At 45.7% G+C, this 17,104-nt stretch overlaps 1 protein-coding gene across 7 annotated transcripts in view; it reads right to left on the reverse strand.

Annotated features, from left to right (window-relative positions):
• XIAP (X-linked inhibitor of apoptosis) overlaps positions 1-17,104 on the reverse strand; it is a 90,331-nt gene that overhangs the window by 53,244 nt on the left and 19,983 nt on the right. The window contains exon 1 of one of the 7 annotated variants that reach the window (XM_068251178.1): positions 3,120-3,140. The exons of 3 other annotated variants lie outside the window; for them this stretch is intronic. The gene's annotated coding sequence lies outside the window, so the exon portion shown is untranslated. 3 more of the 7 variants (XM_068251179.1, XM_068251180.1, XM_068251177.1) reach the window with 3 other exon arrangements.

The raw sequence follows: 17,104 nt of genomic DNA on the forward strand, positions 1-17,104 counted from the left end.
TAATAGGAAGTGCATAAAGAGCTACAAACACTACATCTATATACAGTAATTACACAATACACCACAAGCACGCATCTATAAAACGCAGTACAGTATTGAATATCCCGTAAAAGCGAAAGTGAAATGCTCACAAGGCTAGATCCTGGCTGGGCGAGTCAGTGCACTGCTACAATATGAGGGTCCCTTCGCTGTCCCACCCTGCGGTGCTGCCATTATCCCATGTGTAAGTGACAGCGAGAAATGCTGTGTTTATCCCACTGCTGCTAGGCATGACTCAGTGCCTTGTGCTTACGACGCCCGTCATCCCATTCCGACATACCAGCCTCGCCTCCGGCAAAGTGACACCCCGTCCTGCGGGTGTGTGCGCACTTATGCAACATCTGATTCTGCCATTCGTTCCTCCCACTCACCTTCCACACCACACGCTCAGAAAACTGCATATGGTCGGCCCGTAACACCACAATGTTATAATAAGTTATTCACCCCGCCCCACCCCACGTGGGTCGTCAACGTCGTACTTCAGCCAAGGATACATTGAGAACTTGTTTAATGGTGACATCACAGCTCAAAAGAGATGTGGGCGGGCAGAATTTTGTATGAAGAAAGGTCACCGTGACTAGGGACTCTATGGCATGTAGTAAGGAACTAGAGAGTATTTTAACGAATATAAACAGGTTACCCGGGCTGCTGTAGTGCGTGTGAGAGATTTGAACTTACGGAGATTAAAATCAGTTCGTTAGTAGTAGTACCTGAGCATAGCTCACAACTGTCCCTCTTTCTTCCTCATTTGTCCCTCTTTCAGGACTGATGTACAGATCTGTGTAAATAAATGTATTATTCCACTGAAAAAAAATTACTCTAAACTTAATTCCCATCCTTTAAATTGATACAGTATATTATTTTCAAATGTTAATATGAAGAAAAATGGACCAGGATAGAAAGGACCAGGGTGGTTTGAATTATAAAAACATTTTTCTTTTGAAATCTTTATGGTATACGTGTGTCGGAGGTGTGATTATGGGTATGGCAGGGGCATGGCTTAAGTGTGCCTCACTGATCTCAAAAAGTTGGGAGGTATTTTAGGAGCACACTATGCAGAATAACTAATGTTGCAGAAAAGTTATGGGTTTTTGCCCAGAAAATGATGCTATGTTCCCATTTGTGCCAGACCACGTGCGGCCAGTGGCAGCCATTGGTCCTCTGTGGTCCCGCTGTAGCCCAGTGCCAGTTGTGTTGCCCAGTGGGTATCAAAACCTGACCCCTTAGGCGATATTGCAGTTCCCGAGGCTGTACAGATGCAGGAGCCAGGTGAGTGTGGAGAACAATGCCTAAGCCAGCGCTTGGCTGAATCAATTCATATAGCTTGAGTGTACGCAGCTTTTATGGGTACCTGAGACAGAGAAAAAGAAAAAAAAATATACATAAATGGGGCTTCCTCCAGGCTGATTGCTCCCTTCCTGTCCTCTGCCTGCATCATCTGCAACTGGGCCCGGAAAGTCCTCCAGTCGGCACAGGCACAGTGTGGCTGTGCACACTCCCAGTGATGGGATCGCTCTCGCTTGCGCAGAACACTCCCAGTCGTGGGAGCGCGACGGGCTGTGCAGAACGCCCCAGACCGGAGGACTTTCGGGGCTAATTGCGGTCTGCGGATGATCCAGGCTGCTGAGGACAGCGAGGGAGCGATCAGATTGCAGGGTGTAGGAGGAAGCCCCAGGTATGTATATTTTTTTTTCTCCCTCACCACCTCAGGTTTATTTTAATCTCACCAGGACACCATCCAAACGGCCTTTGTATGCCCATGTTTCTCAGGGGTTTCCTTTCTCAATCATTTCAGGTGGCAGTTTAGCTAGGTTCACACCGATGCGTTGTGTCAGACTACATAATCGCATAGCAAACGTGTTGAAATCAGCGGGTTAGTGGAATCCATTGGTATAACAAGGCATGCCATGAGGTATTGTGTAACCACATGCGTGGTTACAGTAGCAGTAAAGCATTTTTGTAGCTCGCTTCACAGTTGCTTTAAATTGAGAAAGGCTATTTGGCTATTTATTGATAATTATTAGTGGCGATCGTTTATGCGGATCGAAACTTATAGCAATCTGGAAATATGTATCAAAATGCACCAATTGTCACTTTGAAGCCCTTTCACACTATTGTTGCTTTAACCTTTCTTACTGCAAAGTACCGCAAGTGCAATGAAAGTCAATGGAGCCTTGCAGAGTTAAACAGAACCCAAGGTGGGTTTGAAGAATGCTATTAGGACACAGAGGCTGGTTCTGCATACTATCACCAGCTTCTGTGTCTGTACTGTGTCCCCCCCCCAGGCCCTACCTGCGCTCTGCTGTCCCCCATAAAACCATGCAATGCTAGCGACATGCAGCTTGTTGCTAGCTGGCCATTTACCTTATGGCTGCCAATTACCGTCACTCCCCCGCCTCCTCTATAGCACTGCTCCCTGCCTGCATCCCTTCCCTCCCCGCCTCCGTAAGATTCTTCCAATCAGCTTACAGTGGCGGGAAAGGACGTAGGCGGGAGCGGCGCTATAGAGGAGGCGAGTGTACGGCGTTGACAGACAGCCTGAAGGTAAACAGCCAGCTAGCGACAAGATGCATGTCGCTAGCATATCGTTTTTTTATGGGGGGGGGGGGGGGGCCTGGGGGGACACAGTACAGACACAGAGGCTGGTGATAGTATGCAGAACCAGCCTTCTGTGTCCTAATAGGATTCTCATAACCCACCTCGGGTATGCAGTGCAATGCCCCGGAAGCATCCAAACTAACGCAAAGTCTGCAGCACGTTACTGTAGGATTCCTACCTGCTGCATGGATTAAGCACCAGTGCAAATAAATGGGCGACGCAACAAGTGTGTATGACATGGCACGCATACGTGGACCCACAGGAATCCCAGTGACGTACTTCCTGCCCAGCAGGGATTATGTCACTAGCCGGGGGCGGCGCTATGCATATGACCCTGTCACCACACGATAGCGCAGGATCATATGAAGGATGATTTTTGCAATATGGTGCTGCAGTAGCATCATATAGCAAACGCGCATATCAAGTGTAAAACCAGCCTAAAGAAATCCTAAAGTGAAATAAAAGATGCTGGTTTAACTTACCTGGGGCTTCTTCCAGCCCTATGAAGTCCTGTTGCTCCTTTGCCATCATTCTGCACTGCTCTGAAAAGCAGCTGTGCCTATCTGACAGCTGCATGCACGGCCCTGGGCTACGCACCTCCAGATTGTGCTCCTATGAAATTAAATTCGCATTATTTATTCACTTTAGGTACCCATTTAACTTTAGTGCCGTTATCTTTGGGATTTAACAGTGTTAAAGAAATGTATAACGCCTCTTGTAACTTTTAAACACAAACAGTTAAACAAACCTTCTAGCATATTATTTATGTAGTAGACAATTAGGCCTGTTTCAGAAACAGGCACTAGAATGCATGCGTCTGGGATGAAATGCAAGTTTATTTAAACAAAGATCCCCTACTTGATGTGTATAAAGAGCAGTGCAGCAGGAAGTGTTCCTCATTCTCCAGGGTCCCCTGACCCTGATCACAGTGCAGGCACAGCGTGTTCCATTCTTCCTTACTCTGGATGTCTTTTGTAGCGGTTTTAAGGTGCCCATACACTCGTCAGATTGGCAGCAGATAGATAAGAAATGCATCTGATGATCTATCTGATGCGTTTTTAGAAATTTTTTTACCAGGATAGAATTCCAATAGATTTCAGTTTGAAATCTATTGAAATTCGATCTGATGGCATTTTTTTGCCATCATATTTCCATTAAGGCCAATGCAAACTGATAAGCAATCTCATCAGATCGACCTAAATTTTCCACCCTGCCAGTTCGATGGAAATCCATCGATATCGATCGAAATCGGCTATCGATCGGTCGATTGGCCAATCGATTTGCAAACGATCAATCGATCGATCGGTCGGCCAGAAAATCGGCTGAGTGTATGGGCCCCTTTACTCTATCTGCATGGCTTCAGGAGGGAAAGAGAGAAATGGGGTCCATGGAAGAGATAAGGAGTAAGAGATGGTGAGAAGGAGCTCATTATACCATTATTTCCCCCAGTCAATCTAATTTATTACACTAAAGCGCCCGTACACACGCTACATCAGGGGTAGGGAACCTATGGCTCGGGAGCCATATGTGGCTCTTTTGATGGCTACATCTGGCTCACATACAAATCAGTAGGGGTTGAGTGACTAAACTACACTGCTCAAGCACCACAGCTTAGTGTGGCAGAGCAAGTAACATTTTCAAAGTAGGCTACTGCTGTAGCATGCACTAACTTACTCGCGCTACCCCAAAAGGAACAAAAGCTGCTCCAATTGTCCCACTCTGGACCCTGTCAGGTCCAGTGACTTTGTAGGATGAGATCCCCGCACTTTGATTGGGCCAAAGTGCGGGTATCTCGTCCTACAAAGTGAATCAACCCCCAATCATCTAGCTAATTGTACAGGCTGTTAGTCGGTATGTCTCCTCTCTGGCTCTCAGGAAAATTGCTGATGTTGCAGAAACTCAAGAGAAGCTGAAGACGTGTCGGACACTGCCGCTGCCTGCCAGATCAACTTTATACACATAACCATGGCAACAGAGTCGTGAGCCCTACTGTCACAGTTAAAACATTGTATGGCTCTCACGGAATTACATTTTAAAATGTGGCATTTATGGCTCACTCAGCCAAAAAGGTTCCTGACCCCTGTGCTAGATGAAACTTGGCCGAGAATCATGCCTGTTGCCATGTGACATCACACATGTGCTGCTCCATTGTCCCTTTGCAACAGAATGAGTCTTTAATCTGCAGGCAAGTGACAGGTTGGTACAGTATCAGCCGCCTACTGTTGCCTGAAGGACCTGGTAACGATCGCTTGCTGGCTTTAGAAGAACTTCCCTTTTTGTCATGTATTTTTTTTATCGAAGTAAAAGAATAATTGCACATATTCCCTTCTAATCATTTCCTTATCTGCAGTATGTAGCTGGGGAATACCAGTTCACTTTCATTACATGCCTGAAATTCCACCTTACAACTGCATTTTAAAAAGTACCAGGCAGGAAATCCTCTCCCCTATATTTAACAATGAAATGCATTTGTTACCACAAAGGGGATTTTTCAGATACTTGAAACTATGAAAGGGATAATTCCAGATTCCGGTAAACTGCTATAGTAGAAACTTGAGTTCATATGGCAGGGTATTCTGCATATCGTGGGGAAAAAGTTGGTGGTGAGTAGCCTTGCTTTCCACGGATTTATCACGAGTAACAACGGTGGTTACTCATGATTCAAATTAGCTCTAATTGCCGCAGCTGAGCGCCTAGATGTGGCAGGGTTAATTACCCCTAATGCCGCTCTCCGCACAGCGTTTCAATGAGGCTTGCCAGCGTCTATTGAAAGCGTTGCAAGCCTCGCTATAGAGCACTTCCGCCTCCATATCGAGGTTTGCAACGCATCCACAGACGCCTGCAAGCCTCATTGAAAAGGTGAGCGGAGAGCGGCATTAGGGGGTAATTAACCTCGCCGCATCTAGCTGCTCAGCTGCAGCAATTAGAACAAATTTGAATCACGATTAACCACTGTGGTTACTCGTGATTAATCCGTAGAGAGCAAGGCTAGTGGTGAGATTTCAGTATACATGATCCTTGTATTGCCCCCTTAAGGCCAGAAACTGAGGGCCCTTTTCCACCAGCGCGTTTGCGCTGGCTGAATCGCAAAAACGCAAACCGCTAGCGATTTTACAATCGCTACGGTTTGCTTTTTAACATAGGAATCGCGGTAGGTCATTTCCACTACCGCGATTCGCTTTTGACGGGAACGCGAACGTGCGGCGGAGCGATATTTGCCGCGATTTTGCTATGCAGTGCATAGCATAGCAAAATCGCGGCCGCGAACGTCGGGGAATCGCCGGTTTTGCGATTCAGCAATCGCTAGCGTTCAGCGTGAACGCTAGCGACTGCAGGTAGAAAAGGGCCCTAAGAGCGATTTCTAATCGCTAGTGATTTGAAAAAGCTCTTGCTAACGCACTGCTATGGGGATTTTTATGAAATCACATCACTCAAGTGGGATCACACCCATAGCATCACATTAGTAAGAGTTTTCAAATCGCAAAGCACTGAGAAAATCGCTCCTAGTGGGTTTCTAGCCTAACGCCTCCTTCTCTTAGCTATGCACACGGTTTCAACATTTTTTTGTACAGACACTGCTCAGCAGCCAGTACTGCTCTAAGTGTGTGTGAGTGGGGAGAACACAAGAGAGGACACTATCATTTATGTTGTTAGCGATCTGGCATCCATCAGTTTAAAGTATTTTTCCATGAAAGATCATTCATACTAAAGCCTGAACAAACAAAGTCTAATGTGCGTAGGTACAGTGGGAAGTTTGAGAACACTTTAAAATGTTCTATCTTTTTTTTTATATGAATGTGACCTAAAATATCACGTGATTGTCAAACAAGTCCTAAAAGTACACAAAGAAAGTCTAGTTAACCAAATGAAACGGAAATGATATTTGGTAATGTATTCATAAAAAACTAAAATACAACAACAAAACATCCAAACTCTAATCTGCATGTGGCTAAAGTAAATCGTGCACCCAGTATTTGGTGTGAACCCCCCCCCCCCTCCCCCCTGTGCAGCAACAACTGCAACTAAACATTTTACGTAAGGGAGGCCATATATCATGGCAACTTGGTGGCTGATCAACCATCCTATTTGATTATTATAGTAAGATAAAAATTGGTGCCATCAAGTGCATGCCCAACCAACAATGCGTCCAATTTCGGGCTAAAATTGGCCACATTAATCGCACATGCTGCAAGATGTAGGGCCACCTCGCTTGATTAGGTGCACGGCGGTAACAGCAAGTGATATCGAGAAGAGCAACGAACGTGACAAAACCCCTGGCACTGTCTTCCTTAATCTTTAATGTCCCCCCCGATGCCCAGTGCAAGCTATACATTACCTGTCCATGGCCACAGCTTGTCCTCCGCTGGCTCCAGGCGCACTCCTTGCTCCATACAAGCGCGCCCCACGAGGATGCCTAGTAAAGGCGTGTGTGTGACGTCAGACATCACACATGCTCACGTTACTAGGCACCCAAATAGCACGCATGTGTGGAGAATGGAGGAAGCCCAGAGCCAGCGGGGGGCAAGTGGCGGCCACTGACAGGTAATGTATAGCTTGCACTGGGGGAAGCATTAAACATTAGGGGGATAGCGTTGGGTCGGCGAGGCGGCCGAATGTGGTGTCAGAAGGCTGATTCTTGATCAATTTGAGCATGAAATTGATCGGGAATCAGCCTGCAGCTTATGGGCAGCCAACAGATCTCACTCTAATCAGATTTGATCAGAGAGAGACTTGTCTCTTGGTCGAATCTGAAAAGAACAAATGACTGGGTCTCAACCTGGATTTATGCAATTATAGCTTAATTTATTAGTAGCACAGCCACTAGATAGCACAAGGTTTCGGCATGCAGGCCTTTATCAAATGCATTTGATAAAGGCCTACGTGCCGAAACGTTGTGCTATCTAGTGGCTGTGCTACTAATAAATCAAGCTATAATTGCATAAATCCAGGGCGAGACCCAGTCATTTGTTTTTTTTACATTGGATTTTGGCACCTGTTGCTGGGATCCGGGTGTTGGCTGGTTGACTCCCTAGTTGAGAAGGGATTTGTGGTCTGAGCGATTGGGCAAATAATTTTTTTCTTCTTGGTCGAATCTGTCCCTTATCGCTAGTTGTATGGCTAACTTAACTCTTGTTCAGTCCTGTAGATCAACACAGAGGAATTTTAGCCCGTTCCTCCATACAGAACAGCTTCAGCTCTTGTATGTTGGTGGGTTTCCTGGGATGCACGTAGGATTTTCCACCACATTTTGATTGGATTAAAATCAGGACTTTGACTGGACCATTCCAGAACATTTGCTTTAATCTTATTTAACTAGTCTTTGCTAGAACACCTGGTGTGTTTAGTGCCATGTCTTGCTGCATGAAACGCTGTCTCTTTCGCTGATTCAAGTAACAGGCTCTGGCTCAGATGCGGCAAAAAAACAAGCCCAAACAGCAGCATCTTCAAAGTTAGAATGGTCTTATTTGTTGTAAACGTTTTTTTCGTAGCCAGCCAGTAAAGTGTGGTGAATGAGTTTGTCATTGGTTTAGCAGAGTTCTATAGATAAAGATTTTTTTTGTAAACCCAACCCTGTTATGTGCTTCTTTAGAACGTTATCATAGACCTGTTTTACTATCTCCTTGGTCTTCAAAATCCTGTTTGTTCATTTATCCTTTCAAACAATCTGGGACTTTCCACAGTTTTTAAACCATGTAACACATTACCCGCACATTGGCAGAATCCATCAAACTTATGAAAGCCACACATCAATTGTAAAACTAACAACGTTCACACTAATGCAAATTAAAGTAAAATGTTTCAAAAAGTTAATTTAATTTTTAATATGTAAAACAACCAATAAGTACCACTAACCACATAAAAAAAAACACAAAAAAACACAGAAGCGCCCAACAATGAATTCCCAACAGTGACACTCCCATTTTGCCTGATGAATCAGGCTGCGTCCCAAGAAACGCGTCACTTCTTGGAGTTTTTTTTTCTTTAAGTCTTTCTTGAAATTGACTTTCTGAGTCTTAAATAGGAGGTAAGTTAGTTCACCACTACCTCTGTTTAAATCAGGGCTGTGGAGTCAGTACAAAAATCTTCCGACTCCAACCCCTCAGTTTATAAAACCTCCGACTCCAACTCTGGCTCCGGGTACCCAGAATGGCTCATACTCTGACTCCTTAGTCTAACACTTACCAGGGCTGTGGATTTTGTACAAAAATCACGTGACTCCGACTCCTGATTAAGACTCCTCAGTTTATAAAATCACTGACTCCGACTCCAACTCCGGGTACCCAAAATTGCTCTGACTTACACTCCTCGACTCCAACTCCACAGCCCTGGTTTAAATCCTTTAATATACCTCGTATGCCTGTTGGCACCATTTGCATTACAGTTTGTCCACTGTTGGTAGAAGGGTATTACCCCCTTTTAAACACAGAAAGTGACTCCCCAAGCCCCGAGTGGGGTCGGGTTTAATCTCCCCACCTGTCTTTCCAGTGGTTGCCTTGGAGATAAACCAGAATTGTGAGTATATTTACTCTAGGTTTGATACGACACGTACCTCCTGGTGCACTAATATACTACACTATATTGGGCTCTTGGATGTCTTCTTTATTTTGTCTTAAAAGTAAAACAACCACGTTTATCGAAAACAGAACCATCCTTTAACGAGCTTGAGTGTAAGAAATTTTTCTTCGGAAGACGCAGTCGCCACCAAACAACGCCACCAGCCAGCCACCCTTACTGCAGGCCCAAATGCTGAATAGACAGGGAAGGCACTCTTGTATGGCTCTTGACCCTTCACCACGTGTATAACAACAAACTATGCAGAAAGTATTAATGGATACCACGATGATAACCTGCTTTTAAAGGCTCGTACACATGTCCAACAAAGTTCACAGCCAACACCACGACATGACCGACTCCACGAAAAACCGTTAACACGACTTGTATCTTCCACACCCTCACCAACTAAACGAACAACTAATTTGCACACTGCGCACGCAAGGGGAATGATGGACTGCACGATATGTCCGCATTCAAAATAAGGCGTATGTCACTCAAACAACTTGTGCACATGTGACCAACTGCACGATATCAGACCAACAGTCGTGCAAGTTGATCCACCAGATGAATTGAGAAAACAGCATATTATCAATCAGCAGGTTAGTGGAGTCGGAGCAATTTGGGTACTTGGAGTCAGAGTTGGTGGTTTCAGAAACTGAGGAGTAGCATTCACAGTTGGTTGATCTTTGTACTGACTCCACAGCCTGGGTTATTAGTCTCTCGTTTAGATGTTTGCCACATGTACACATGCTTGATTGTTGTAAAGCAGACCAAATTCAGATGACAAATCGGGCAGATTTGTTGGACGTGTTTACAAGTCCTAAAGTGTACCCAAGCCGAAGCTCTGGTACAAAATTAGATACTTCTCTAAAGAGAGGGAAGCCTCAGGATCCTATTGAGGCTTCCCTCTGTATTCCAATGTCCCCCAACGATTAGCCACAATGCATTGTTGCTAATCTCATTGGAGCTGCGCAGCTCTTCTCCCTGTATGGTGGCTGTGCGAGCCCGCCCACGTGCAGTAAGCTGGAGCCATGCTTACGTGTGTACTGCGTGGTCATGCTACAAGAAGGGAAGGAGCACGGCCCTGATCTGGTCTGGAGGGGAGCCGCACTCAGCGACGGGGGACATCTGAGAAGCAAGGGAAGCCTCAATAGGATCCAGAGGCCTCCCTCTCTTAAAGCGGTATTGTCACCATAAAAATCAAATTTCAACAGCAACTAGTCTGAGTGTATTAAGTGATAAAGATGCTAATCCTGCATTCAAAACTTGCAAAACTTTTTCTGCTGGAGTTATCACATACTTTATGAGCACTGGTCCTAGTGCTAAACAGTGCCAAAGAGTTGAATGCTGGGAGTTATTTTTATCTATAATATATCCCTCCTCTTCCATTTATTTCCCTGCCTAGCTTTCTTATCTGAAACACCTCTGCTCACTTGTGTTTACAAGCAAGGCTGAGGTGACTCAGTGATTGGAGGATAAGACAGTGTAGTTCCTAGTATACACCTCAGTGGGAGTGTCTGAAGACTCTGGGAGGAGGGCAGCAAATGAATACACAATGAGCAAGAGTCAGGGAGGATACAATACAATACAAAACATTTCTATAGCGCTTTTCTCCAATAGGACTCAAAGCGCTTAGGCTCTCTCAGATTCAGTAATTCGTAGTAGGATGAAGTATTCACACAACAAATGTTATATTTCTGCAAATGCCAAACTGAACAGGTGGGTTTTCAGTCTGGATTTAAACACATCCAGAGATGGAGCTGTCCTGATCTGTTGAGGTAAGGAGTTACAAAACGTAGGGGCAGCATGACAGAAGGCTCTGGGACCAACAGTTTCCAAGTGGACTCTGGGTATGACTAGATGATTAGAACCTGTGGATCTGAGAATGCAGGGATTGCTACGCAGCTGCAACATTTCTTACATGTATCCAGGGCCCAGATTATTCAGTGATTTAAATGTCAGTAGGCCGATCTTGAATAGAACCCTCCATTCAATAGGTAGCCAGTGAAGGGAGTGCAGGACTGGCGTTATGTGGCAGTGACAGGGTTGGTTGGTTAGCAGTCTGGCAGCAGTGTTCTGTATCAGCTGTAGGCGGTACAAGTCTTTTTTTGGAAGGCCAGTGTATACAGCATTGCAGTAGTCCAGTCGGGAGGTAATGAAGGCATGAACTAAAGTTGGAAGATCTTCTGGGGGGATGAGGTGCTTGATTTTTGCGATGTTCTTAAAGGGAAGGTTCAAGCAAAAAAAAAAAATGAGATTCACTTACCTGGGGCTTCTACCAGCCCCATGTAGCCATCCTGTGCCCTCGTAGTCACTCACTGCTGCTCCAGTTCCCCGCTGGCAGCTCTCTGACCTCGGAGGTCAGGGCCACATTGCATACATTTTTACGCATTCCAGCTAGTGCAGGAACAAAAATTTACGCGTTTCACCACTAACGCGTAAAAATGTATGTGTTAATGTTCCTGCACTAGCGGGAATCTGTAAAAATGTACGCAATTTGGCCCTGACCTCCGAGGTCAGAAAGCTGCCAGCGGGGGACTGGAGCAGCAGTGAGTGACTACGAGGGCACAGGATGGCTGCATGGGGCTGGTAGAAGCCCCAGGTAAGTGAATCTCATTTTTTTTTTTTGCTTGGACCTTCCCTTTAAAGCGGAATATAACCCTGCACTTCAACTTTGCTCTAAAACATTATTTACAGTATATTATATGCAACCAGCATTTTTTTTTTTACTAGACCAGCATTGGAAGGGTTACACAGGGCTTTAAAGTTCCTTTAGATTTCTGCAGAGGCATCCGAAGCTGAAAAGAGATATTTTGTTTACATAAATGTATCTAAGTGTTGAATGTGACTCATCTCTCTGACTGAGAAGGAGCTTGGAGGACTGCCAAAGAGTGTGTAAACATTTCTCAATAGTTACATTTCACTAAATAGAATGTATCTATCTGAACTTCTGCATATCTCTCCACAGAACTTTAAACCTCTGTGTTTAACCCTTCCAATGCTGGTCTAGTAAAAAAAAAATGCTTTTTGCATATAATATGCTGTAAATAATATTTTAGAGCAAAGCTGAAATGCAGGGTTATATTCCGATTTAAGGTGAAAATAGGATGATTTCACCACAGCAGAGATGTTAGTTCTGAAGTTTAAATCCCCATCAATTAGAACTCCCAGGCTACGCACATGATTAGAGCTGCGTAGATCCGTGCCTCCTATTCCCAGTGGTGAAGACTGCAAGTTAAGTTGTTTTGTTGTCATGCGCTGCCCTACGATCAGAAGGACTTCAGTTTTGTCTGCATTTAGTTTCAGCCAGTTGTCATTTATCCATTGCTGTAGTTCACGTAAGCAGGCGTTTATAGTTAGAGCTGGGTCTGTCACACCAGGCTTGAAGGAAAGATATAGTTGGGTGTCGTCCGCATAGCAGTGGTATGTCAGGCCATGTTTTTGGATTAGTTTTCCAAGCGGTAACATGTAAATCGTGAAAAGCAGGGGAGAGAGGATTGATCCCTGGGGCACCCCATACTTAAGTGGTATAGGGATGGCCAGGAAGGGCCCCATAGACACTTTTTGGGTTCTGCCACTCAAGAAGGAATTGAACCACTGAAGAACTATGCCATCAATGACGCAGTATTCCTGTAGCCTGTTCTGGTGATATGATGTCAGCATTAGCTTGGCAAGATGGCCACTGCCTAGAATAGGATTTTCTGCTTTTCCTTTATAAAATTCACAGGAATCAGTACGTGGATAACACAATACATCTGTTATGCAAGTAGAAGTAGTATTTATCTACTTATATATGTGTTTTTATTTCTAGGTTAGCATGGGTGTCGCTTTAAAGGTGAGTATCTGATTTTGACCCCAAGCTTTGGCTCGGGATCACTTTAACATATTCTGAATCAGTGACAAGAAATATTATCCAGGTGTTGCCACCCTAAACAACCCCCCCCCCCCCCTTCCCCCATGATAACGTGGGGGGGCGCTACAGGAGTGCGCATAGTTGACTTGCTTGGAAATAGCCCAATTACCGGACCAGACAGTGGGACCACGGAAAAGGACAGGGCGATGCCGGGGGACCTCGCTGCTACGGGGCTGGATGAAGCCCCAGGTAAGTCCTGATTTTGATTTCCATGCACTGCTCAGGGTCCCTTTCACTACTTACAATTTAAAACATGTACGAAAGCTCCTTAAAAAGCTGAAAAGGTCTATTATAATCCACATGTGTGTCCACCAAAAAAGTCACACTCCAAAATGTCACTCACCAGTGCAATAATTTAAACAACCTATTTTGAATATGAATATCTTAATGAGCACTCAAAAAATATTTTGTACAGCATGAGGTAAATTACCGAACAGGTCTTAGTGAATTGAAGCCAATATACTTTCTTTGTTGCCTCTATTTTACAGTTAAAATTATTTTGCCTACAGTAATGATAACATGCATTGTTGTGTCAGTGATTGCCTTAAGGGCTGGTTCAGACTGACGTCTGCGTGGCGTCGCATCTGGGGGCGTTGCGGCGGCTGCGCGGTCAGGCTTTCAGTAGACTTCGCATCGCGTTCTGATGCGGTCGCGTTTTTTGTTCCCCTAGGGGGACATTAGCCGTCGCGGTTGGCCGTCCCCTGGAAGCTACATGTTGCTTCCAGGGGCAGCTCGAACGCTCGCGAAAATCGGGACCCGAACGCCGCGATCATGCAAACGCGCGCAAAAGCTCGGTGTAAACGCTCCCATACCGCGACGTTCCGAACGCTTGCGGTAAACGCTCCGCAAGCGTCCGCCTGAACCAGCCCTAAATTGGAAGTTTCATTTTTCTCTATCTTATCTTTTAAGACGAATTTGTTCTATTTTCATTAAGAGTTATCATCACTTGTATCACATTCGTTTTGTGTTCTTGAAAGTGTACCCCGCCGAACTGCACTGCAAGTGTCCTGGCTGTCCTTTACTTCCCTTGCCCGTCATAGGTAGCTACAGGTGCCCCTTAGTATTAGGTAGCCAGAGGTATCCTCAATATAAAGTAGCTAGTGGTGCCCCCGAATGGAGATTTTGTCAGCAGAATGCTGTGAGCTGGGTGAGTAATCATTTACACTCAGCTCGACACTCTGCATAGGGAAGGAGGCGCTAGGAGAGGGGAGTGAGCCGCCTTTCCATCATCAGGTGCCTGTAGGCACGTGCCTACAGTGCCTTGTGGTAAATCCGGCGCCCTGGCAACAATGCATTGCCACTAATCATATTGGGGCCGTGCAGCTCCTTTTCCTGCAGCGTTGCCACGTAGTAGCCGTGCGAGCGTGCTTGCACAGTAAGCCGGTGCTACAGCACATGCGCAGCTGTGCTCGCATGTCTAATACGCAGCCACGCTGCAAGAAGATGAGCTGTGTGGCCCTAAAGTAGTGAGGGGCTGCGCTCAGCAACAAGGGACACCGGACCACCAATGGAAGCCTCAGGATCAGCCTCTATAGGATCCTAAGGCTTCCCTCTCTTCAGGTAAGTAGCTTACTTTGATCCTGAGCTTCGGGGTTGCTTTATTAAACCTTTTGAAAGCAAAAAAGTGAGACAAAAACAGAGCTTGCACTACAATAATGCATAAAACAAAGTGACAAAAACAAAATGAGTGTATTAACAAGTGCAGAATGCACATTAACAGGCACATAGCAGAGCACAATGCCGTCCAACAGGATGGGATTGCCTGTTCTGAACATCACAACCAATGTAAAAAAGGCCCCACCAAGTCTAAACTATGACAGCAGCACAGTCAGGTAAATGGCATTTTTTAAAAATATGATAGCAAAGTGGCAGCTTTGGGATTCCTAACTGCAGAGTCATTTCACACAGCCTACTGCCTACAGCCACACTTTTTCCTGACCCTCTAGCTCCATTATATACAACCCATGCACCAGAGTAGCGTCCACCTACAGTTAAGGCTAAAATTATTACTCTTGATTTTTCCATGAAAATAACCATTAACAAGTATTTGTTATTTTTGAAATAAATACACTACAAAAGTGTAATTAGGATATTTTACTGATTCAGTGAGTTGAAACAAGAAAGGGCAAGAATTAAACATCAAAAATTATTATCCCTCTGGCCAGAACAGCAGAACAGCCCGGGTGGCGTCAGTGCGACTCAGTGAGCCGCACAGTGGAACGCAGGAAGATGGCTATATGGTGAGGTCGGCGTCTCCACCGGAGGGGACCGAGAGCGAATGGAACTGCGGCGAGGGCACAGGACGGCTGCCACGGGCTGGAGAAGCCTGAGGTAAGTGGATTTTTTTTGTTGTTCATTGGACCTTTCCTTTAAAGTCGTTTTTTACTAGGTTAGAGAGATAAAAAAAGAGAAAAGCGGAGGAGCTTTCCGTAGTGTATTAACCTTCTTTCATTTGCAAAAACACGCAAGATAAAAATCCGCTTACTAGAAAGCAATATAAAATCAGCTTATCATGGGTTAAACCCATAAAAGACCTCCAGCGGGCAACCAACTCCTCCTCTGTGGCCAGCAGCGGGGGGTGTCCCAGGTGGAGTGGACGGGTGCCTCCTCCGGAGACAGAGGGCACAAGGCGCCCCTCCAGTCCAACACACCCATGTGACTGAACATAACATCCACCCACAGCACGGCACGATCCCTTCCCAGCCGTCTGTGTGCCAGTGACCTCAACGCATTTCGGCATGTCCACGCCTTTGTCAAGTAAGTCACTGGCTGGCACACAAGGTGTATTATATATACTATGGTGGTGAGTTAAATTGGGAGCGGGAACCAAAGGTCCTTTACCAAAAAGACCTATGGAAACTGTCTCCCATATATCATAAATTTGAGGCATGTGCATGCTGTGTCTGATGCCAGAGATATGTAGCAACAAGCCTAAGGATTAAAAGTGGTTTAAAATAGAAAAGATGAAGAATGTCCTGCACGACCATCTCACCTTAAGGTCCTGGAGTCTGTGCAGCGCTGAAATGAGTCCGGGCCGTAGCTGTGGCTGGTAACTATAGTGACCCGATCATGGATTCTGTCTATTGGTCCACGTCAGGTCATGTGGGGCGGCCGGAAGTGCCGTACGGATCACATGGGTAGAAATGTCATGCGGCTGGGGAGGGATCGTGAAGTGCTGTGGGTGGATGTTATGTTCAGGCACGTGGGTGTGTTGGACTGGAGGGGCGCCTTGTGCCCTCTGTTTCCGGAGAAACCAGTGTGGCTATGTCGGGAGACGCTGCGTGGGACAGGGCGGATCCCTGATCGTGCACCTGTATTTGGCAACGGATGCCGCGTCATCGGCATTCCGTTGCCATGGTGAAACGGGCTGGATCTGTGAAACAGTAGGGCTGTGGAGTTGGTACAAAAATCTTCCGACTCCAACTCCTCAGTTTATGAACCCACGACTCCGGGTACCCAGAATGGTTCCGACTCAGACTCCTCGACTCCTTAGTCTAATACTTAAGAGGGCTGTGGATTTTGTACAAAAAAAATTATCCGACTCCTCAGTTTATGAAATCAACGACTCCAACTCCCGGTGCCCAAAATTGCCCCGACTCCAACTGTTACATGGTGTAGCACTCGTTGCCTACGAAACTGTAACAACAAATGACTAAAAAGGGAAGAAGACCCTTTGGAACACGGAGTGTATCCATATTAAAGTGAACAGGACCTCTACTCAGGGGGGTGTTACGGACAGCTGGGACCAGGGAGCTGGGTGGGCGAGGTGGGCGCGCGCGGCGGGCGTACTGGCGGCGGCCGTAAAAAGACCTAGAGCCCGTTTTTAAAACAGGCTTGGGTCTACTAATACAGTATACACACAGGGGGGAGGGGGAAGAACATGGATGACTACAGGTCAACTGGGCTTGAACAGCAAGGACTACAGGAATCTCGCTACTTCCACTTCTTCGTTGAGGCCAAAAGGGGATAATGAATTTGTTCTAAAAATCCAGTAGGCTT

The sequence above is a fragment of the Hyperolius riggenbachi genome, chromosome 8, assembly GCF_040937935.1.
Source record: "Hyperolius riggenbachi isolate aHypRig1 chromosome 8, aHypRig1.pri, whole genome shotgun sequence".
Lineage (NCBI taxonomy): Eukaryota > Metazoa > Chordata > Amphibia > Anura > Hyperoliidae > Hyperolius > Hyperolius riggenbachi.